We start from the raw sequence: 23,818 nt of genomic DNA on the forward strand, positions 1-23,818 counted from the left end.
TCATTTACCTGTGCTTCGCAAATGTAATAATTTGTGTCATGGCATCCCCTAGAGAAGTTGGTTAACTAATCCAGATAGAGTTAATACTTTTAATCCATATTTGACCAAAAGAGTGTTCTATTGTTTTCAGTTTATTTTACAGACATCTATAAAATATATCTGCTGCTGCTACTGCTAAGTCACTTCAGTCGTGTCCCAGTCTGTGCGACCCCAGAGATGGCAGCCCACCAGGCTCCCCCATCCCTGGGATTCTCCAGGCAAGAACACGTAATAAAAATTAATGATTTGGAGTTTCCAAATCATTTAATGTTAACATTTCTTATATTTTTCACTCTAACAACTTTATAAACCAATCTCCCATGCTATACAGTAGCCCACCTTCAGTTTGAAAATAACTTAAAAAAAAAAATTCAGTTGGAAATGGAGAGTTTTAGAAGTCCCTCAATTTTCTAATTATTTTAAAAATAGGTGTCAAAATTTCCTTTATCATCCCAATTTAAGAACTAATATGAAAGTTTTAAGTAACGTTCTAATACTTGCAACTCTGTTTTAAGTGTCTGAATGATTTGTGCTATACGTGTATGTGTGTGCATGCCAAGTCATTTTGATCATGACCAGCTCTGTGCAACTCTATGGACTGTAGCCATCCAGGCTCCTCTGTTCATGGGATTCTCCAGGCAAAAATATGGAGTGGGTTGCCATGCCCTTCTCCAGAGGATCTTACTGACCTGGGGATCGAACCTGTGTCTCTTAGGTCTCCTGCTTTGGCAGGCAGGTTGTATTTGCAGTGTAATGAGAATGCTACAGTACACATCGGAAAACCTAAACATGCTGCTCGGTTTAGTTCAGTTCAGTCACCCAGTCATGTACGATTCTTCGTGGATCCATGGACTGCCGCATGACAGGCTTCCCTGTCCATCAACAACTCCCAGAGCTTACTCAAACTCATGTCCATCGAGTCAGTGATGCCATCCAACAATCTCATCCTCTGTCGTCCCCTTCTCCTCCCGCCCTCAATCTTTCCCAGCAACAGGGTCTTTTCCAAGGAGTCAATTCTTCGCATCAGGTGGCCAAAGTATTGGAGTTTCAGCTTCAACATCAGTCCTTCCAATGAACACCCAGGACTGATCTCCTTTAGGATGGACTGGTTGGATCTCCTTGCAGTCCAAGGGACTCTCAAGAGTTTTCTCCAACACCACAGTTCAAAAGCATTAATTCTTCAGTCCTCAGCTTTCTTATAGTTGGACTCTCACATCTATACATAACAACTGGAAAAACCATAGCTTTGACTAGATGGACCTTTGCTGGCAAAGTAGTATCTCTGCTTTTTAATATGCTGTCTAGGTTGGTCATAACTTTTTTTTTTCCCCAAGGAGCAAGTGTCTTTTGATTTCATAGCTGCAATCACCATTTCCAGTGATTTTGGAGCCTCAAAAAAGATAGTATCTCACTGTTTACATTGTTTCCCCATCTATTTCCCATGAAGTGATGGAACTGGATGCCATGATCTTAGTTTTCTGAATGTTGAGCTTTAAGCCAACTTTTTCACTCTCCTCTTTTACTTTCATCAAGAGGCTCTTTAGTTCTTCACTTTCTGCCATAAGGGTGGTATCATCTGCATATCTGAGGTTATTGATATTTCTCCCAGCAATCTTGATTCCAGCTTGTGCTTCATCCAGCCTGGCATTTTGCATGATGTACTATGCATATAAGTTAAATAAGCAGGGTGACAATATACAGCCTTGACGTACTCCTTTCCCAATTTGGAACCAGTCTGTTGTTCCATATCCTGTTCTAACTGCTGCTTCTTGACCTGCATACAGATTTCTCAGAACATGCTATATATTTTATTAAGTGTATATTGCAATGAAATATATATTACATCATAATTAAATACAATGCACAAATGTACATTATACCGAATTTCAAATCAATGATATACATTATGTACCAGATTAAGTGCATAATACAATTAATGTTTTATTGAAATTGTATTTAAATACAAAAATCTGTAATTTATCAGCACCTATGTGCTATCTATCTATAAGGATGGTGTGAACTTTGTGGTGCTTTACATTAGTAAAAATCCTGTTTAATGAATGATTTCCATGAGAGAACAAAGAATAAATTACATTCTGAATATTTCAAAGAGTAGAAAGCAACATAGCTTTTCAGTTCCTCACCTTCAGGTGTATAAATTTATTCTTCTTGTAATAGGAACATTTAGATCACTATTTTTAAAGTTAATTGGTTTAATTTTATGCTCCAATATTCTTGCCTGGAGAATTCCAAGGACAGAAGAGCCTGTCAGTCTACAGTCTATGGGGTTGCAAAGAGTCAGACACATCTGAGCAACTAACATCATATATTATACATGTAAGTCTTTACAAGTTATTAATTTCTGAAAATGCAAGGGAATGAATTAATGACATAATTTAGGTATTTGTTTCAATAAAAAGAGTGTTTTAACACTTCTTTCTTGTTAGAAATTATTTTTTAAATTTAAATATTAACAATAGCCACACTTGGTTTATGCTTTGCATTAGGTATAAAAAGATACTGCAATAACATGGAAGTTAATGAGATAAGCTGAATTTTATAAGCATAAGCAATAAGGTAAGTTTATTAATTTTCTATAAAGTTCAAATTGTTGAGTTTACCTCTACATTGGGCTTTAAAATATTCAAAAATAGAAATTTGATTAATGGTTTCTCACTTTCTACACACACCACTAACCAGACTAATCTTTTTCTGTCATTTATTCATGTGACAAAATAGATTTATTGATTCAACGCACCTGTATTGAGTCTTATAATTTCCTAGCTAGTTGTTCAGTGGTTCCAGGAAGCTTAACTCCCACCTAATTTTCAGTCCTTTTCCATCTAAAATTTCCAACTTAACCACTTTTCCCTTTTACTGTCAAACCAACAGTTCCTCTTTGGTGAACTACAAATACCACATAATACTAAATATCTCATTTTTATTCCCACCTGCCTTTCCTGACTAATCTAATTTTAATCTATTTTGAGCCACAACACTTGGAGTATATAATCAAGTTTTGTTACCACATAATACATTTTAGTTGTTTATCAAATGTTAATTATATATTCAAACTTACAATACGAGTTTTGCATAAACTTCTGTGGGAAAGGATCATTCATTCCGAATGTTTCTCTTTTCCCTAAGTAGAAAAGCATACATATAAAATCAATGTTGTTTGTATACCTTAAATCCATGTTTTCTATTATCACACTCCTTGATTAGTTAAGACCTTTATCATGCCACAAAGATTATGTTAAAAGCTTCCCATCTGATGGTTCTGTGGGCTCTTCCACACTGCCAACAAATCCTCATTACACACTCAAAGCTGACCTCTCCTTTATCTTTGCACCATACTCTGAAGACCTCCAGTACAGAAGAAAGGCCAAATCCCATACACAGTAGACCCTCCAACACTGGCTTGTGTTTTGCTCTTTTTTTACTGTTTTTCTCCAAAGGTGTACTGGATATTTTACTATCTTCAGAGAACATCTGTCCCCTTTCATTGTTTTGCATATTTGTTCACAATTCTTGCTTGGAATATCAGAGAAATTGAAAATAAAGAACCATGATAAAATAACTCTTTGATATTCTATAGCTTAAGTAGGATTAACGTTAAAACATTACTTATTGCTCTCCTTCAATGTAAGGCAATGTTATAACTTTCAGTCTTCCTTAAGTTCCTTATTTATGCAGTGAATATGCCCAGCAATAATTTATTTCTCCTTTCTTAAAGTACTTTGTATATATAAGAAGGTCTTAGACTTTTTGGTCTTATAACTTCTTCATATTTTTTAAAATTAGTAAAGTTGCCAGTTAGGTTTGTGTGAGGTATATGGATTGGTAAAGTAATGATGCATTAACCCCTTTAAAATAATAGATCAATTACATGATAATATAAGGCAATTTTAATGAAAATTAAGTATATTTTTTAGAGAGAAAAAAGCACAAAGAATGGCATTGTTATATTTTACATATTTTTTAAATATCTTGCTTAATAGAAGACATCCTGATCCTATTTGTTCCTAATATGTTGTTTTGGTTGGCATATGTGAAGAAACCTAGCCTCATACAGATAGATAATTTGTGGTGTTTAAAACTTCTACACAGATTTTTATTTCTTCTCAACATGGCAAATAACCAGTAAGCCTTGATTGTTGATCTCTTTTCTTACCCACATATTGATGCTGATGTCATATGATCATTTTATCTTATGGAATCAAAATTTTATGCAAAAATATAGAGAGGGGGAGATAATTCTCTGAATTATCAGCTCTGAATTGCTGAGAAAATCATATGAACAAACGTTCTTCTTCATTCTCGTATTACTCTGCCCTAAGGTCTTCATTATGCTTTTGATTTCCTGTGTTTATGTTACAGTTGACCAGTTTGTGTTTCCTTCAGGGCTGTTTTCTCACTCTAGATGATGACCTCCTACAGCTTTTGAGACCACTGGTTTGACCTTCTAAAATGTCTGTATGACTTAGTAAGACATGTTCTCACTTTAACACCTCTCTTCTCTCATTGAATGTCTCTGGCAGCCCACTCCCCTCCCTTTTTTAAACAAATAAAATAGTATCATTTTTTTAAATTAAATTGGGCAAAAAGAGATTGAATATCATAATATTATTAACTAAATTGGTTAAATTTAAAGAATTTTTAAGGTAGTAACTGTGGCCCTTATATCTTATGGTACTACAAGCATATTATATACATATATATATATATATATATATATATATATATATATATATATTTAGTAAATACTTTTGGGTTGGTTGATATATGTGGTAGATTGGTTGCAATGATGGCCCTGTTAATGATCTCTTATATCCATACAACTTGATTTTGAAGTTTCTTCCTTCAGTAAATGAAATTAATTTTCCCACTTCTGAAATCTGTGTTTGACTTGTGTGTTTTTTTTTTTTTTTTAAATGGAATACAATTAATGCTGTACAAATTCTGAGTTTTGTCCTTAAGAGCCTTGAAGACAAGGGTCTAATTTTTCTCCTCCCCTTCCTCCACGCTCTTTTTCTCTTCTCTCTCCCTTTGTCTCCCTTTCCCCCTCTTCCATCTCCACCAAGAGAAAAGTCTGGACTAGCCTGCTGCAGTATGAGTCAACACGAAAGAGGCTCTCATCCTACAGGCAGGTTACACCTAGAAGCAGATTGCAAACTCACCAGTCCAGTTTTGATGCACGATACTGGATGCTTGGGGCTAGTGCACTGGGACGACCCAGAAGGATGGTATGGGGAGGGAGGAGGGAGGAGGGTTCGGGATGGGGAACACATGTATACCTGTGGCGGATTCATTTTGATATTTGGCAAAACTAATACAATTATGTAAAGTTTAAAAATAAAAAAAATAAAAAATAAAAAAAAGACACATAAGAAAGAGCACTGAGACCAGAAGAACCACTAGAATGACCTCAGGCTAAACTGTGTTCAGTTGCTCAGTTTTGTCCAACTCTTTGTGACCATATGAACTGTAGCCCACCAGGTTCCTCTGTCCATGGGATTTTCCCTGGAAAGAATACTGGGGTGGGTTGCCAGTTCCTCCTCCAGGGGATCTTCTCAACTCAGGGATCTAACCCACATCTCCTGCATTGGCAGTTGGATTCTTTACTAATGAGCCATCAAAGGAAGTCTTGCAGGCTAAATTATTGATCAAGAAAATCATGACCAAATTATTAAATAACCAAAATAAATGGCTCTTACTTAAAGTATTAACATTTGGAAAGGTTTGTTACTAAGCAATATGTAAATGATACAACATTGTAGAGGGTTTTATATATATATATATATATATATATGCGTGTGTGTGTGTGTGTGTGTATAGTGGTTTCTTTTTCATATATTACTGTCTGGAAATTATATATTTTTGGCTTGAGATAAAATTGATTATACAGTGAAAAATAAACTTTCCAACCTTAAGATGTATAAAATTCTCATTTCTTGGTGAATTTCATGTTCAGTTTATTTCAGTCTCTTGTTCAAAGTTATCCATGACTGCATGACTTTAGATGAATAATCTAAGAAAACTTTGTCTTAGAGAAAATGCTTTTATAAATAAATGTTAAATGCTAAAATTTTCTTTTCCAATTCAGCACCACTCCAGTGTAATTTATTCAAAATATTTTCTGATGCTATTCTACCTTTGGCCTCACAGTGTATTAGATATAGATAATAAAAGAAAGAAATAATGATCACTGGCAATGATTCTCATAATTCCTTAAAACAATAGTGATAAAATAAAATGATAAGTGGTAGACGATTAATTTCCACTTCCTATTCCCTCTTAATTTCTATTACAATAAAAATGGATCAATATTTAATTCATTCAACAAACAGTATATCCACCCTGAAACAGGTGTGGTCCAGGATCATAACAGCCTGTACAGTGGAAAACAAAATAAAAGTGGACTCTGCTATTATGGAGCTGATAGTAAAGCTAAGGAAAATAAACATCATTCAATAACTATACAAATTATATATCATAGTAAGAGCCACAAATGAAAATAATATGACCTATAAAAAAAAAAAAACTGGGGGTGAGGTGGACTATAAATTGAGGATCCACGAAAGTGTCCTATTAAAAGTGACATTTAAAGAGAGTTAAATGTTGAGTAGGAAACAAATACATTGCAAATATAGGAAGATAATGCCAGAGAGAAGAAATAACACATGTAAATGCCTTAACTTGAGAATCATGTTGCTATTTGAAAGAAATAAAATATCAGTTTAGTTTTTGGAGTAAGAGATAATTGATGATCCATTAGTTTGGAGATGAAGGTGAACAATTGACATTGTGTTGCTAAGTATACCTTGATGAGGATTATATATAATATACTAAGTGCACAGTGAGTCAGTGAAGAGATGCAAGGAAGCTGGAGGTAAGATTCAATATATATCTTCTTTTTCTTTTAGTTGAGCATTTTACAGACCTACAGTTGATAAATCATAAATGTATATTTGTATTAGTAAGGATTCTTCAGAGAAACAGAAACAGTAGGAGATAGATAGATGATAAATTTATGATGAAGAATTGGCTGACATTATTATGGAGACTGAGGTCTCATGATTTGATGTTTGCAAACTGGAGATCTAGGAAAGCCAGTAATATCATCAGTCTAAGTCTTAAGGCCGGAGAACCAGGGGAACCAACCCATGTGGTATTAAACCAAATTTCTTAGTCAAAGGGCTGGAGAATGTGGGATGAGATGTCCCAGCCCAAAGAGGCAGGCGGGAAGGAAAACAGGATAAATTTCTCCTTCCTCTGCTGCTGCTGCTGCTGCTAAGTCGCTTCAGTCGTGTCTGACTCTGTGCGACCCCATAGACGGCAGCCCACCAGGCTCCCCCATCCCTGGGATTCTCAAGGCAAGAACACTGGAGTGGGTTGCCATTTCCTTCTCCAATGCATGAAAGTGAAAAGTGAAAGGGAAGTCGCTCAGTTGTGTTCGACTCCTAGCGACCCCATGGACTGCAGCCCATCAGGCTCTTCCATCCATGGGATTTTCCAGGCAAGAGTACTGGAGTGGGTTGCCATTGCCTTCTCCGCTCCTTCCTCTACCAGTTGTTTTATTCAGACACTCAAGGGGTTGAATAATGCCCCTCCCCACATTATTGAGCCCACTGATGCAAATGTGAATCTTGTACGGAAATGGTCTCATATGCACATCCAGAATCTGCCCCCTCCTCCACCTCATGAGTATGACGCACAAAATTAACCATCACAGTATTCAAATAATAATAATAAAATGAACACACCTTTGTAAATTGTGTCTGTTGCCAGAGACCACCTTCAGTAGCTTCTTCCTATCTTTATCCCACCCTTTTCCTAGGGTCCATCATCCCCCTGACACTCAACATTTTAGATAAATTTTGTCTCTTTAAAATTTTATATAAATAACATCACATAGCAAATACTCAGTGTCTGACTTATTTTATTCTGTTTCTGCCTGCAGCAACAGTAATATACTCCATCTATTTTCTGTATAATATTCTGTATTCTAGCAATAGCTCTATTTATTTATTTATTCTATTATTGATGGGCATTTAGACACTATATTTTGTTTTTCTGTAAGGCTAATACATCCATCAACACTGTATATTTTGTTGCATCTGTACACACACATTTTTTTTTTTTTGCTGAATAAATACAGAAGAGAAAAATTGCTAGACCAAAGGGCATATGTATATTCAAATTTAGTACTACTAATAAAACAGTTTCCAAGGCCTGTTGTGCTCAATTGCAGTTCTGCTAGTGGAATAAAGTAAAAGAGAAATAAATTTACTATAGGGGAAAAAAATAAGAAAGAAACTTGTCGGGATTTTGTCACTGGAAGGAAAGAAAAAGAAATCTCTCCTGAGAATTCATACTCACAAACTGGTCCTCATCTGGATTTGCAGCTAGTGAGCTAAAACTTTCAAGTTGAGAATTTATTTTTAAGTGATTCCATGTAAGTCCCTTCAGGCACCAGGCAGAAGAAGCAAATGCAAGTACTCTCCAGAGAAATGCTTCTTTCAATCAGGCCTGACCGCAAGCCCATAAATAATGTTTCAGAAGAAATAAAATCAAGGTTAAAAAATCACACAACTAATAATAAAAGAAATGAGCATGAGCAAGAATTTGCAGAAAAAAGACACAGAAAAGTTAGATTGCCAAAAAGTACAGATTTGGGGGTTGTAAGACAAAATAAAATTTAATTGATTATGTATTATTTTAGATAAATAAAGCAATTAAAATATAAACACTTAGGAGACAAAGCAAATATCTAAGGAGACAAGAAAAAGGATCAACTAAAATGTAAACTGAATTATATAAATTTTGTAAATAGAATCACAGAAGAAAAAAAGTTAAATATTTTGAAAAGAAGATAAGAAATGCAGATGACTAAGAAGATATAACATGCCTAGATGCATAAGAAAGAGATGTTACAATATTCAAAGAGATAATGGTTGATAATTTTCTTCTACTTTGGGAATAATCCTCAGATTTAGAAATATAATCAGTTCTTAACAATTTTAAGTAAAAAGAAATCAGAACTTATACATGTTACAGTTTAATCTGAACAAAAGCTTAAAAAAAAAAAAAAAACTTGAAAATTGTATAGAATGATAAGATAAATTACCTACAGAGGCACCATGAGAACTGACTTTCCAATAGTTAAAGTAGTAAGTAGAAGACATCATTTCATGCATTGTGCTAAGAGAAAGTAACTGTGAGCCTAAGAATGAATCCCAGTGGCTTCTTGGCCTATCTTCCAAGAATGAAGAAAAAATAAAAGCTTGATTGGATGAATCCAAATTTAGGTTTGTTCTCTCTTTCTTTTTTTTTTTTTTGCTTTGGTTTCTATTGTTTTTATCACCAAACCCCTCTATATAAATATTTTCTAGGTTATGCACCAGATAAAGTGGAATAAATCCCAGATAGAAAATTGTTTGGCACATACATACACACAAAAATCATGAACCAAGATATTAGAAATATATGGGGACATATAAATAAACATTTCTTGAATAACTCAATGATAGTATCACCACATTTGAGGGGTATATTTATTTCTTTGAGCAGCTGTAGTCAAGTGCCACAAACTGGACTGCTGTAAACAACGGGACTTTACTCTTTCACACTTCGGGAGGTAGAAAGTTCAGAGCTCTCTCTGAAGTCTCTAGAAGATTATTGATTGCATGCCTTTCTCTTAGCTTCTGATATTGCTGGCAAATCTTGGCATTCTTTGGCTTGTAGACGCCTCATTCTTGTCACTGCTCTGTTGCCACATGGCATTCTCATTGTATGTCTGAGTATCTCTTCTCCTCTTGTAAAGAAACAGTTATATTTGATTTAGGTCTCACTCGTGGGGTTGCAAATAGTCTGACACGACTTAGCAACTAAACCACCACCCCTACTGCAGTATGAGGGCTTCCAGGTGACACTAGTGGTAAAGAATCACCTGCCAAGGCAAGAGACATGGATTCAATCCCTGAGTCAGGAAAATCCCCTGGAGTAGGAAGTAGCAATCCATTACAATATTCTTGCCTGAAAAACTCCATAGACAGAAGAGGCTGATGGGTTACAGTCCATTTGGTTGCAAAGGAGTCAGACATGACTGAGCTACTGAGCAAAGAGAGCTACTGCTAGTATGACCTCATTGTAACTTGACTATATCAGCAGAGATTCTATTTCTGAATGAACTCACAGTCTCAGGTAAGGAGGATTAGAATTTAAACTTATCTTTTCAGGAGACACAATCAACTCACACAATGGATTAAAGTAAGATGTAAAATCTAAGAATAGAAAAAAGAGGGAGAAAAGGAAATTACACTATACTGTTCTTAGGCCCTTGTAATATTCTAGAGAAGAATAAATTTATAAGTTTCAATTCAGTTCAGTCAGTTCAGTTGCTCAGTCGTGTCCGACTCTTTGTGACCACATGACTTGAAGCAGCCAGGCTTCCCTGTCCAGCACCAACTCCTGGAGTTCACTCAAACTCACGTCCATTGAGTCGGTGATGCCATCCAGCCATCTCATCCTCTGTCATCCCCTTCTCCTCCTGCCCCCAATCCCTCCCAGCATCAGAGTCTTTTCCAATGAGTCAACTCTTCGCATGAGGTGGCCCAAGTACTGGAGTTTCAGCTTTAGCATCATTCCTTCCAAAGAACACCCAGGACTGATCTCCTTTAGGATGGACTGGTTGGATCCCATTGCAGTCCAAGGGACTCTCAAGAGTCTTCTCCAACACCACAGTTCAAAACCATCAATTCTTCAGCACTCAGCTTTCTTCACAGTCCAACTCTCACATCCATACATGACTACTGGAAAAACCATAGCCTTGACTAGACGGACATTTGTTGGCTAAGTAATGTCTCTGCTTTTGAATATGCCATCTAGTTTGGTCATAACTTTCCTTCCAAGGAGTAAGCATCTTTTAATTTCATGGCTGCAATTACCATCTGCAGTGATTTTGGAGCCCCCCCAAAATAAAGTCTGACACTGTTTCCACTGTTTCCCCATCTATTTCCCATGAAGTGGTGGGACCGGATGTCATGATCTTCGTTTTCTGAATGTTGAGCTTTAAGCCAACTTTTTCACTCTCCACTTTCACTTTTCATCAAGAGGCTTTTTAGTTCCTCTTCACTTTCTGCCATAATGGTGGTGTCATCTGCATATCTGAGGTTATTGATATTTCTCCCAGCAATCTTGGTTCCAGCTTGTGCTTCTTCCAGCACAGCATTTTAGACTTTATTATTTGAGCATTCATGATGAAAATATTACTTGTATGTAATTAATACATAATAAAAGATTAAAATCAAACTAAAGACATGTTTATGTTCTTATAAGAATGAAAGTTCTTAGCAGAGATCCTAAATAATAAATAAATAAAGGGGAAAAACCTAGATTTTAGAAAACTTTCTTGTGGTAACAGAGGAGTTATATGTATGTGCTTTGTCTTAAATATTCTAAAAGCAAGGAGAGTTGTTTTGTAGTTTTCATTGAATGCTTCATGTCATGATCATTAAGGAAAGAAAATGAAAGTTGTTAACAAAAAAATATTGCTAATGGTAAAGTAAAGACTGCATATTACTCAAGGTAAGACAAGTTTCTCTTCTATCTCTCTGCCATTGCAACTCAGGTACTATCACTATAAGGAGCATATAGAAAATTAAGAAAACTTTTTCACAAAGAATTTCTAACCAGGAAATTAGTTTTAATCACATTTTCACATTCCTATTACTATAAGTCATGCACTGGCATACAAAAATGACTTTGTTATACAGAAGTGTTCTGTAAAATGATATTTACATCAATTGAAATTTATATTAATCAAGTAAACAGAAAAGTAAATATTTTCTTCACGGTCTTTCCACCTGAACTTCACAACCTCTGCTCCACTTACCTGGCTTTACAGAGACAAATAGATCCATCTAAATTCTCTTGATCATTCTACTTGGGGACAATTGGAGCAAGCTTATTTGCTATTTTTACCTGCTAATTACCTATTTGCAACAGAATTTTAAAATATTACCCTAATTTAGATCCTTATTTCCTTTTGTTATATGCAATTCCCTGTTACTTTGTTTAAATAGGTTATGTCTTTGGTGGTAGTTGTCTGTGAATGAGATTCGCTCTGTTGGGTCATTGTTGTCTGTACCTGTTATTCTAATTTTAGGACACCACAGGCCATATGTGAAAGGGAAACAGCCTCTATAAATTTGGGTACTACAGTTTATGTTTGCCAGTTAACAAGGGACTTGGCTGGAAAATATGCAGTTTTGTGAAAATTCTTCCTAAGAGAACTGTTTGCTGAAAGGGATTGATAGGTTCTCACATGTACAAATTAGTTACTTTTGTCACATTTTATTTGTGGTTGGTCTCATTCTTCTTGTCAGGAATGACGATATCTGTTTTACACATAGGTCAGGGAGGAGAACAGGCTGGGAAAGGCTAGGTCTTTCTTCGTTAGCAGTTAGAAGCTGCTTGATGCATTAAGTGCCTATGAATAAATAAAACTACTATAATTGCAGAACCATTTTTAGAATTGCACATCCATTGAGGCATTTTGCCATGCAGCAATAAACTATCAGGCAGTACTTGAACTGTTTATATCAGTTAATTAGAAAATGGATATGAAAATGAATAGATTAATTCAACAACTTATGTAAGAAAAGCAATTGTATCTTAGCACCTCAAACCTCTACTATTTTCTTTTGTTTCCCCCCTTTATTTCAAGAACAACTCATATGTGAATTTCCATTATAAAGAAACAAGTAAAAACAAGTTATTTTTCTCGTTAACTGGTATCAATAAAATATTTTATTCCTGTTTCTTGAACACAATGGCTATATCATGCCTATCTATGTAGCTCACAAATGAGATAACCCTGATGGTTCAATGGTTAAGAATTCACCTGCCAATGCAGGGGATGTGAATTCAATGTCTGGTTGGTAAGAGCCCACATGCCACAGAGCAACTAAACCTGTGCAATGCAACCAAGACCCAGTGCAACCAAAAATAAAATAAATAAATAAATGTACAAGAAGCTCACAAATAGAATCTTAAATCATTTGTTCTGGCTCCTTCTCTCCCTCATGAAGAAATACAGCATGCCCACCAAAGAGCAAATTGGATAGTCATTCATTTATTTATTCCACATTTTCTTGAGTGCCAAGTGTAACAAGCACTATATAAAATTAATAAAATAGAGAACAATGACATGATGGTTCAGAGAGCTTGCTTTTTAGGGACTTCCCTGCAGGTCTAGCAGTTAAGAATCTGCCTGCCAGTGCCAGGGACACAGGTTCAATCACTGGAAGGGAAATAAACCCACATATCATGGGGTAACTAAGGGCTCACCCGACAAAATAAGATTATTTAATTAGTTAAGATACATTAAAAGTAAAAGAAATGTTAAGAAACTTATCCACACATTAAAAAAAAAAAGAAACCTTGCTTTTTAGATGAGCATTTATAACATAAACATAAAATATATGAAAATACTCATTCAACATGTGAGATACTATCAGATTTTAATTTGTACTATCAATGAAATAACAAATGTTTACATAAAAGGATATCAGTGAGTCTACTTTAGATGCAGTGATCAGGTAAAGCTTCCATAGGGATGGGTGTTTGCCTCATGAACAGTATTGAGTCACTCAAGTCAAAGAAACAGAAAGAAAAATCAAGGTCATGAGAGTAGGAAATGGATTCCCTGTCCTCATGTCTTATTCCTCAAGTGAAACTGATAAAATGTACTGATTATTGTTTAGTAAGAAAAACACAGAATCCCATATGGTTAGAAGACAGGCTAGAGATGTATAAGCAGAACCCAATAATAAGTGCTTTGGATTTTATTCTACATACTGCAGAAAACAGCTGAGCAACTTTAAGCAGGGGGGTCACCTGCTCTGACTTACATTTTGAAAATAAGGTATAGGTTGCTATGTGAAGAATGGATTTGTTCCGGAAAAGAGGAAAGTGGGAAATCAATTAGTGAAAAATGTCATTCATTAGGACAGTGGTAATTGAGATGGTGAGAAGGGTATATCTCAGGATTCGTCTTGTAAAAGATTAATAAACAGAATCTCAACTAAGTTAGTTTGAGACACCAGATGGAGATCTCTCATGCCTTACGAAGACAGCAGAGCCCAATAGGAAGAAGTACATCTCTTCTTTCCTGGGAAGAAGTAAGTCAAAGACAGGCCATGAACTCTGTCTTCTATAGCTCTCCCAACTTTTCCTCTCTATAAAAGTGTTCTACCCATCCCATGTGTGGCTTGCATAAGTCTCACCATGTTTGCAGATCTGGAATTGCAATTCTCTACTGATCTCAAATAAACTATTTTTCACTAGAGAAATATTTGGTAGTCTATTTGTCTCAGGTCAACAGTCTTCAGCAATTGTTTGGATGATATTGTCATTTCCTAAGATGAAAATCCTGGGCAAGAATTACATTGAAGGGAAAAGTGATGATTCTGTTTTAAAAATGTAAAGTTGGAAATATTTAAGATGTGTTCAAGTAGATCTGTCAAGCAAGCTGTTGTAAATGTAGTTCAAAAGAGATATATAGGCTAAAATATGTGTGTCTTGGAGTTATTGGCACATAGGTGATGTTTAAAGTCATGATATCAATGGGGTATCTTAAGGGGAGGAAATTCAAGGCTTAGGTATCAGGTCAAAACATGACCTCAGGGATAGACTGTGAAAAAGTAGCCATTGAGATGGGAGAGACCCTAGAAGAGTGTTCTATGATAAGGTAAAAATGCATTTCAAGAAAAAAGTGAGGGATTTATTATCTTGGACATCATTGACAGGTCAAATAAGATAAGGAACTAGAATCATTTAGTAAATTTGCTCCATGTAGAACCTTGCTAGGGCTACCAAAGCAAAGTTATCCAGTCACTGGGTAGATTCTGCTTTGCTGCGAGAGATTTACTCAGCATAGCATAGACAACTTAATTCATAAAAAGAGGAAATTGTATGTCAGTAACCCTTTAGTATGTCATAGGATGTCTCTTCCTTATGGTACACATTATAAGCAAAATATGTACCCTTTTGCTATTTCTCATGGTAACATTAGTAATCAATTCCAGATAGATTCTAATTTCATAAAATCTCTTCTAGGAAACCCAGAGAAATTTCTTTACTATAGAAAGGTAAATAAAATGAGTATGGTAACTGCTATAATCCAGTTTATACGTAACACACATTAGGACCACATAGCAGAGAATGAGAAATTCTTTGGGGCTACACTTCTGGAAAGACTTGCAAGATTAACAATATTTAACCATGCTGAGATTAGGTGATGAAGAAAGGCTTTCTACATAGCTATAAGTCAACATTTTTACCCAAAAGGGATTAGTGTATCTGATTTTATAAGGTGACTATGCCTTAGAAATTTTTGGAGGGTGGGGGTTGCAAAAGAAAGAGGACACGATTAATGAAACTTAGTCACAGTGAGCAAGCCATGTGTGCATGATGTTGTGTATAACTGTCTTTGTAATTAAAAGTTCACACTGTACATTAGTATATTCACTGACTACCTACACTTGATAGAAGAAGAAGAGAGAGAAGTTGCTCAGTCATGTCTGACTCTTTGCGACCCCATGGACTGTAGCCCACCAGGATCCTCGGTCCATGGGATTTTCCAGGCATGAATACTGGAGTGGATTGCCATTTCCTTCTCCAGGGGATCTTCCCAACCCAGGTCTCCCGCATTGTAGGCAGATGCTTTACTGTCCAAGCTACCAGGGAAGCCTACCAAGTAATACAAGGAGCTGTCTTGCTAGAAAAGATATTTCAGTGCATGAGAAAAGACCAAGAGTGGAACATAAATAGCTTTAATTCACCTAAATATAAATATTAATAAATAAAAAATTTATTAAAGAATTCAAAGATAGGACTTGAATTCTCTGAAATCAAATGTGAAATATTTTGATGAAGGACGCAAGTGCACCTGAAATGAATGTTCTGTTTTTAGGTAGAAGGTTGTACAAATGTCAACTATTTTGAGTTGTCTAAATACAGTAAAAGTACACTAGGTTGAGAGTACTTGGCTTCAAACACAAGTTTGGCATTTACTAAGTCTACAGAGAAGTCATTTTAGCTCTCAGTGTTTTATTTTCTCCTCTTTTTATCAAGGATGACATAATCTTCACAGAGTTGTCATGAACATTGCTTCAATTTTAAAAACAGTTCACTATAAAGCATCATACACATGAAATCTCTTTTTTAAGAATTCTCTGCAAATCAAATAAACTGATTCACTCTATAACACAGACACCAAAATACAATAATTTTCATATTGATGGGCATATGTTCAATCTGCTTTGGTCTATCAAACTTACAACTGCAACAGTCTCCATTTCCCTTTCCATAAAATTAGAGTGAACTTGGCTTCAAAGGGGCTACTCCCATCCCTTTAGTGTTCTTGTTTTTTCTTCATTGACATATAATCCAATGACTTTGGAAATTCTGCAATGGATTATGAGTGTTCATGTCATGGAGAATAAATGGCAAGTTATAATGGAAAGGACAACAGGAAGGAAATAAGAAACACTAATTCAAATTACAGATCTTGGGACATTCTTGGTGGTTTACTGGTTAAGATTCCACATTCTGATGCAGAGCATGCCAGTCCAGGACCTAAGATCCCACATGCGTCATGGCCAAAAACCTAAAGCATAAAACAGAAGCAATATTGTAATAAATAGACTTTAAAAATGATCCATGTCAAAAAAAGTCTTTAATAAAATTGCAGATCTTTTACTATTTAATTTTTGATACAAAGGAAGCATTATACAAAATCACTTTAGACTTTAATCCAATACTAACCCATAAAATGGGCCTCCCGGGTGGTGGAGTGGTAAAGAACCTGCTTGCCAATGCAGGAAACTCAAGAGACAAAGGTTTGATCCCTGGGTCACAAAGGTCCCATGGAATAAGAAATGGCAACCTGCTCCAGTAATCTTGCCTGGAAAATTCCATGGACAAAAGAGCCTGGTGGGCTACAGTCCACGCGGTCACAAAGACTTCGACACCATGGAGTACATACACAGCACTCATGCATTCCATAATACACACCTATGGCAAATTTCCTGTTGTATTTGAAATCTTGTTTTTTTATCTACAAATTGTGTGCTTAGTCGTGTAGTTGGGTCCGACTCTTTGCAACCCCATGGACTGTAGCTCACCATGTCCTCTGTCCATGTAGATTCTCCAGGCAAGAATACTGGAGTGGGTTGCCAAGCTTTCCTCCAGGGAATCTTCCCAACCCAGGGAAGATTCAAATCCGGATCTCCCACATTGCAGGCATATTCTTTACCATCTGAGCTGCCAGAGAAGCCCATCTACAAATTATCGAGTATTAATAATAAATTCATTAACTATGATAACATATATGACAGATGTAATATAGTTGTCAACAAATAATTAAGTCAATCTTAATTTTTAACTACTTTTTCCTGCTCTTCCATCTTCTATCTTTCTTTCCTTTCACCTCTTGCCTCCTTTTATCCTGAACTTCCTTCCTTCTTTCTTTATGCTGCTATTTATAAAACAGGAATATCAAACTATCTGAGCTCAAAAGTTTATTCCAGTTCAAAGACTCAATGATAAACTAAAAATGAATATGGAAAACTCAGAACTCTCATCATCTCTGAGAATTTGCATGATCATGTCAAGGATGGTGCTCTATCCTCTACATAATTGCTTTCTGCCTTGGTATCAGAAGCAACTTAAATGAGCTAAAATAATAAACTTAAAAAGTTAGCTCTTTTCCTGTACCTAGAACATATTAAAAATACGAAGAAGAGTTTTGGTCAGATTCCCAGATAAGAAACCAGATTCAAAGAGGTCAAAGAAAAATTAGAGAAGTCTAATATTATAACAACAAAGCCTCTCTCCAGGGTTTTCTATGTTTCTCTTTGGTAAGGTTACAGACAGGAAATAGGTAGTTAACAAATCAAACTGAAGAATATAATTATTCTCATTATTTCTACCAATTATAGGTTGTAAAAATGTATGAAATACAAAGCAAAATTTCTTCTTAATTGTCTATGCAATTCTGAGCCAAATTTTCTCAATCTAAAATGTCTTAAAATATGAGTTAATTGTCAGAAGTCATAAGAACTCTTCTGAAGCATGAAGGTAGTGTTTTTATTTAACACTTTTAAGATCAAAGAATTATATGGCTAAGGGAGGAGGGAATTCTTATGTAAGAAAAGCCTGCAATATCTTTTTTAGAAAATAGGTTTTATAGCTGAAATGCCTGAGTTTAAAACCCACCTTAACCATTTGTTGCCCAAGTCACTTGCCAAGACACCTGACCCTTCTTTGTCACACTGACACCTACTATAAAGTGAAGAAAGGAACTGTATCACATGATTTTGTAATAAGGAATACAAATCAGGATATATATAGGTAAAGCACTTAACATATAGTTGCATCCATATTAAACAGTTGTTAAAGGATAATTTTGTAACTGAATCATTGGATTTTTATTTGAATGATCATAAAAGGGAACTCAGAGAAGGTAGATGACTTATTCAAGGTCACATTGCATGCTGGTGGTCTTTTAACTGTGTAAGTCACATTTCAGGGTTCATTACTGATAATTCACTTACATTTAAGGACATTGAACAGATACTTGCCATTAACAATAATACTGGGGTAGGTTGAGTTTCTTGAGTGTTTTTCCTCATCTTTTCCTTTGTAAACAATATGCAAGTCAACTATGAATTGTCTCTACTAATCAAATACTAGGAGAATATCATTTTGGAGATTTTCATCTGAAATGGTAGATTTTTACTTGAATTTAAAGAAAGAGGTGATACGTTTCTGTGTGTCCATCTGTATTCTATTTCTTTGTCTTTTGTTTTCAATATATATGACAAATGTCAGTGAGACTGCCTACAACCAGAGAATGGGTTAACATTCACTAGCAAACCAAAAATTACAAATATTATATTTGAAACATCAGGACTACCTAAGTATTTTTATAGCAAAGTTTAAGTAGCTGCTTACTTGAAAGTTATAGAAGTTAAATTATAGTTTATGAAATTAAATTATGATTTTGTTTATGGAATACTGTATGGATCAGCATACTGTTTCTCAGCCTGTAGTCTATGACTCAAGAGAATTAAAATCTCCTTGGCTGCTTTGTAAAAATGTATTTTCTTAGACATCTCCATTTATACACAGAATCAGACTGTTCTCATCATGGTTCACCTACTACCAGGAATTCCCCTGCTTATAAAAGTTTATATTCTTCTGGCCTAGTTCTCAAGGGCAATGTTATAGACCTGAGTTTAAATTCTGGTACCACACATGAGAGATATAGAATGTCAGGCAAATTAATCTAATTTCTACTTAGTTTTCTCATCTGTGAAAAAGAGACAAAGAGAGCATCTAATTCATGGAGCTACTGTAAATTGAATGAGCTAATGTATGGAACAATCACTCCGTAAGTAACAGCATATGGACCTTGGAAGAGCTTCTTCAGTGATTCTTTTCATTACAAACCATTGACTTAAATTGTGATATCCCTAAAGACAACATCTGATTCACTTCACTTTCTATTTCAGTATCTAGAAGAAAAAGGAGTAAATTAGAAAAAGATCTGTTAATAATACAGATTATTCCATTTTTATTCTAATCTCTACCCTTATATCTGATCCCTAGGACGAAACATTTCCTAGATCTCTGGAATTATTGTGGATTGCCCTCATTCAGTACAAATACCAAAGAATCTTTGGTGTCATTATTCCTTCCCATCTATGAGTATCTTACAATGTATATCTAACAAAAACTAATCTTAGCAGATGCTTCTAAAAAATTGTTTCATAGTCTCATATGTAGAAAAATGTTATATCCACTATAAAGTCCCAGAAATGTATAATTCATATTACAGGTTCCAAGAAGTCTTATATCAAAGAAACTTGGTTTATTTCTTTAACTCAGGATTTCTTAAACCAGAATTTTTTCACTGTACAATACTTAAAAATATTTGAAAGTGTAAGTGATTATCCTAATACATTCTCTTGTTCATGTGATGTTTTCAAAATTATGCCTTTCCTCAGTCTTTTCTCTTTCATGTGTTCAGAAGCTGATATTGGAATTGTAATCTAGTGTATGGGCAGCCATATGTGTCTTGAAACCCTGATCCTTCACTTAGTTTTTAGTTATCTTAAGCAGGTTAACTTAACTCTCTAGACCTCCACTTTCACATTTGTAAAATGGAACTAATAACATCCAATTTTTAGTGCTTTTGTGAGGATTCTATTCCAGATGTGCTTAACGTACTTACCCCAGTCTAGTGGCTGTGAAAATGACCTGTTAACTTCCTTTGTATTGATTTCCATTGTTGCTTAGAATTCTAACAATAATGTGAAATGTCCTTTTTATCCCTGTCATAATAGTTTCAAATGACTACTTTTCTTTAAATCATTTCAAGTGTCCAATGCCAGGGACTGCACTTAACTGTCATAGTGAGGCAGGTCACTGCCCATGATCACTCAGAGAAAAAGAGCAGCTAAGAACTATTAGAAGCAAAACTCTTGGTCCAACATGGGGCCTTTTCCCTTATACTTGTCACTACTTCCTCTTTTGAAATGTTTGCTACCAATATCTACTAAATTCCAAGCCAAGAAGGAAATGAAAGTCAGGGTCAGAAAGAACATGTATTTTATATGCAACTTATTCTTTTGAGAGGAAATGTGGCATAGTTAGGTATTATCTTTCCATTATCACTTTCTCAAGCTTACTGCTGACTCTCTCAGGTGGCAAGAGGAAGTGGTAATTGGACAAAAATATTTTAACCCTTTTGGTAAGTTTTTTTTTTTTTAAGTAATAAAAACAGCTTTTTCTTGAGTTCTCCATTGTACACTAAAGGCAAAATGTCACCAAGAACAATAAGCAAAAATGATTGCTTTAAAAATTATTGGTCATGGCTCCTTTTAGAACCACTCACTGGTCATGTGATTTGGTATGAGTGGTACCAATTTCCAACTTGTACTCCCTTTATGACCTCCATTAGCACTCCTGGCCTGGATCACACATATTGTACCCTTAAGGTTTCAAGTGTGATTCATTCTGAAAGAAAATATTCCATATAACTGTATGAAAAGTTTATAATTAAGAACACTTTGACCAGACTTTTTCTAGGGCCTCGGGGGTGGGAAAACCTTAGTGACTTAGGTATCCCAAGAAATGGTTCAGAGTTCTTCAATCTCAATTTTTAATTTCTTTCTGTATATATGAATCATGTTTTGGGGACAGAGTCATATTAACCAAGTCATTACTGAAACAAAGGTCAGGTTTCTACTTCATTAATTAAGAATGATATATATAAACTTCTAAAAGATCTGAAATAATCTAACCTAAATTTTTTCCCAAATTATAATGCAAAATTTAATAAGTGAAGGATAAGAACTTTGATAGGAAGACAAATAATTTTATCTTGCTAATCATTTTTTAATTTATTTTTTATTGAAGAATAATTGCTTTACCAAATTTTGTTTTCTGTCAAATTTCAACATGAATCAGCCATACGTATACATATATCCCCTCCAGTTTGAACCTCCCTCCCATCTTCTGCTCCATCCCACCCCTCTAGATTGATACAGAGCCCCTAAGCCCTACAGCAAATTCCCATTGGCTATCTATTTTACATACAATAATGTAAGTTTCCATGTTACTCTTTCCGTACATCTCACCCTCTCCTCCCCTCTCCCCATGTCCAAAAGTCTATTCTTTATGTCTGTTTCTCCACTGCTGCTATGTAAATAAATTCTTCAGTATCATGTTTCTTTATTCCATATATATGTATTAGATACTTATCTTTCTCTTTCTGACTCACTTCACTCTGTATAATAGGTTCTAGGTTCATCCACCTTATCAGAACTGACTCAAAGGTGTTCCTTTTATGGCTGAGTAATATTCCATTGTGTATATGTATCACAACTTCTTTATCCATTCATCTGTTGATGAACATCTAGGTTGCTTCTGTGTTCTGGCTATTGGAAATAGTGCTGCAATGAACAAGGGATACATGTGTCTTTTTCAATTTTGGTTTCCTCAGGGAAACTAGGAGTGGGATTGCTAGAATAAAACCATATGGTGGTTTTATTCCTAGTTTTTTAAGGAACCTCCTTACTGTCCATAGAGGACGTATCAATTTATATTCTCACCAACAGTGCAAGAGCATTCCCTTTTCTCCAACTCTCTCCAGCATTTATTGTTTGTAGACTTTTTGATGATGGCAATTCTGACCCGTGTGAGGTGATATAACAAGTGGATATTTTTCAATAGTAAATACTGTAGAACTACACGGTTTGTGACCAGTTGAATCTGTAGATAGAGAGGAACCTCAGATATGGAGACACAACTATGAGTTATACAGGTATCAATCCCTACATTGTTCAAGGGTCAACTATACTTCATTTGTTCATGTATTTTTGCAAGAACATAAACATACGAAGTCATAGATGAGTCTGCAGTTTCTCTCTTGATCCAATAATATGATTCACAGAATAGAAATTTTAAAGTTTCTGCTGATATGGCCTAAATTGTTTCTTGACTTGGTCTTCCCTTTCAAATAATCATATTCATTTATCTCATACTTGGCACACATTTAATGAGCTCCTACTATCTCTTAGTAGGAGCTTCTTTACTAATTTCTAGGAACATAGAGATAAATAGGAAATGGTACCTAGCCACAAGAAAGTTAAAGTATCAGACAGAGTGTGGATTAGTCATAAGAAAGTTGAATTAAAGCTAATTACAAGACCATTTGATGACTGTTATGGTAGGAATAAGCATGGGGTTCAACATGACCACAAAGGAGTAAGATAATTCAGACTTGAGAAGCTGGGGAAGGTTTCATAGAAAAGGTAACATTTCAGCATGCCTGGTGGTAATTAGGATTATTTGCTAACAATGGAAAGTCCTGCTAATTTGTTCAACAAGAGAATGAATAAACACTAAAGTAACCCATTAAAACAAAAAGATAAACAGTGAAAAATATAGAAGGAAAGCAACCAGGATCACTCCAGCAATCTCAAAAGTAGGAATTTATGGAATTTGTCTATCTTGTGATAGTGATAAGATGACTTAACTCTGATGATATGCCAGTTCTTTGTTTGTCTTGTTTGTTTGTGTTTTTGTGAGTGTATTTCATTGTTAATTTACAAAGGTTTAATTACGGTCAGATGTCTATATCTGGATAAATAAGCTATGGCCAAAAAAGCAGAATAATAGAAGTGACTGGTGAAGACCTAAATCAGTATATTTGGAAAAATCTTGGTATGAGTTGACAGTCACTCAAAAAGATACCATTATGCTATATATTATGGTCTTACTAGTTCTCTTCATATTCTCAATGCCCTCAGTATAAATTTCAAGCAGCTTAATATATCTGACAAGGACCTTTACATACTGACTAGGGTTCTGCTAATCTTTCTGGACTTATTTCATTAGTCCACATCTTGAAATTTAAGCCCCAGGTAAACTGAGTGATTCTTACCAGGCACCATGAGTGTAGTTATGCTCTTTCTTTCCCATAGGCCTCTGTCTCTGTTATCACCTTGAAACATGCTAAAAGGTTTGAAATCCTCTTCTTTTTTGACTGATTTTTATTATTTTTAGCTCCTTCCTATGAGATCATTTCTAATAAGAAGACTTCCTTGACTACTAAAGAATGTTCATTTGAAGGAGTTCCCTGTTGGCCTAGTGATTAAGATTCTGCCTTCCAATTCAGGGGACTCAGGTTTGACCTCTGGTA

The sequence above is a fragment of the Bos grunniens genome, chromosome 6, assembly GCF_055505025.1.
Source record: "Bos grunniens cultivar Pamir isolate PY7600 chromosome 6, Bosgru_T2T1.0, whole genome shotgun sequence".
In the NCBI taxonomy this organism is placed as follows: domain Eukaryota; kingdom Metazoa; phylum Chordata; class Mammalia; order Artiodactyla; family Bovidae; genus Bos; species Bos grunniens.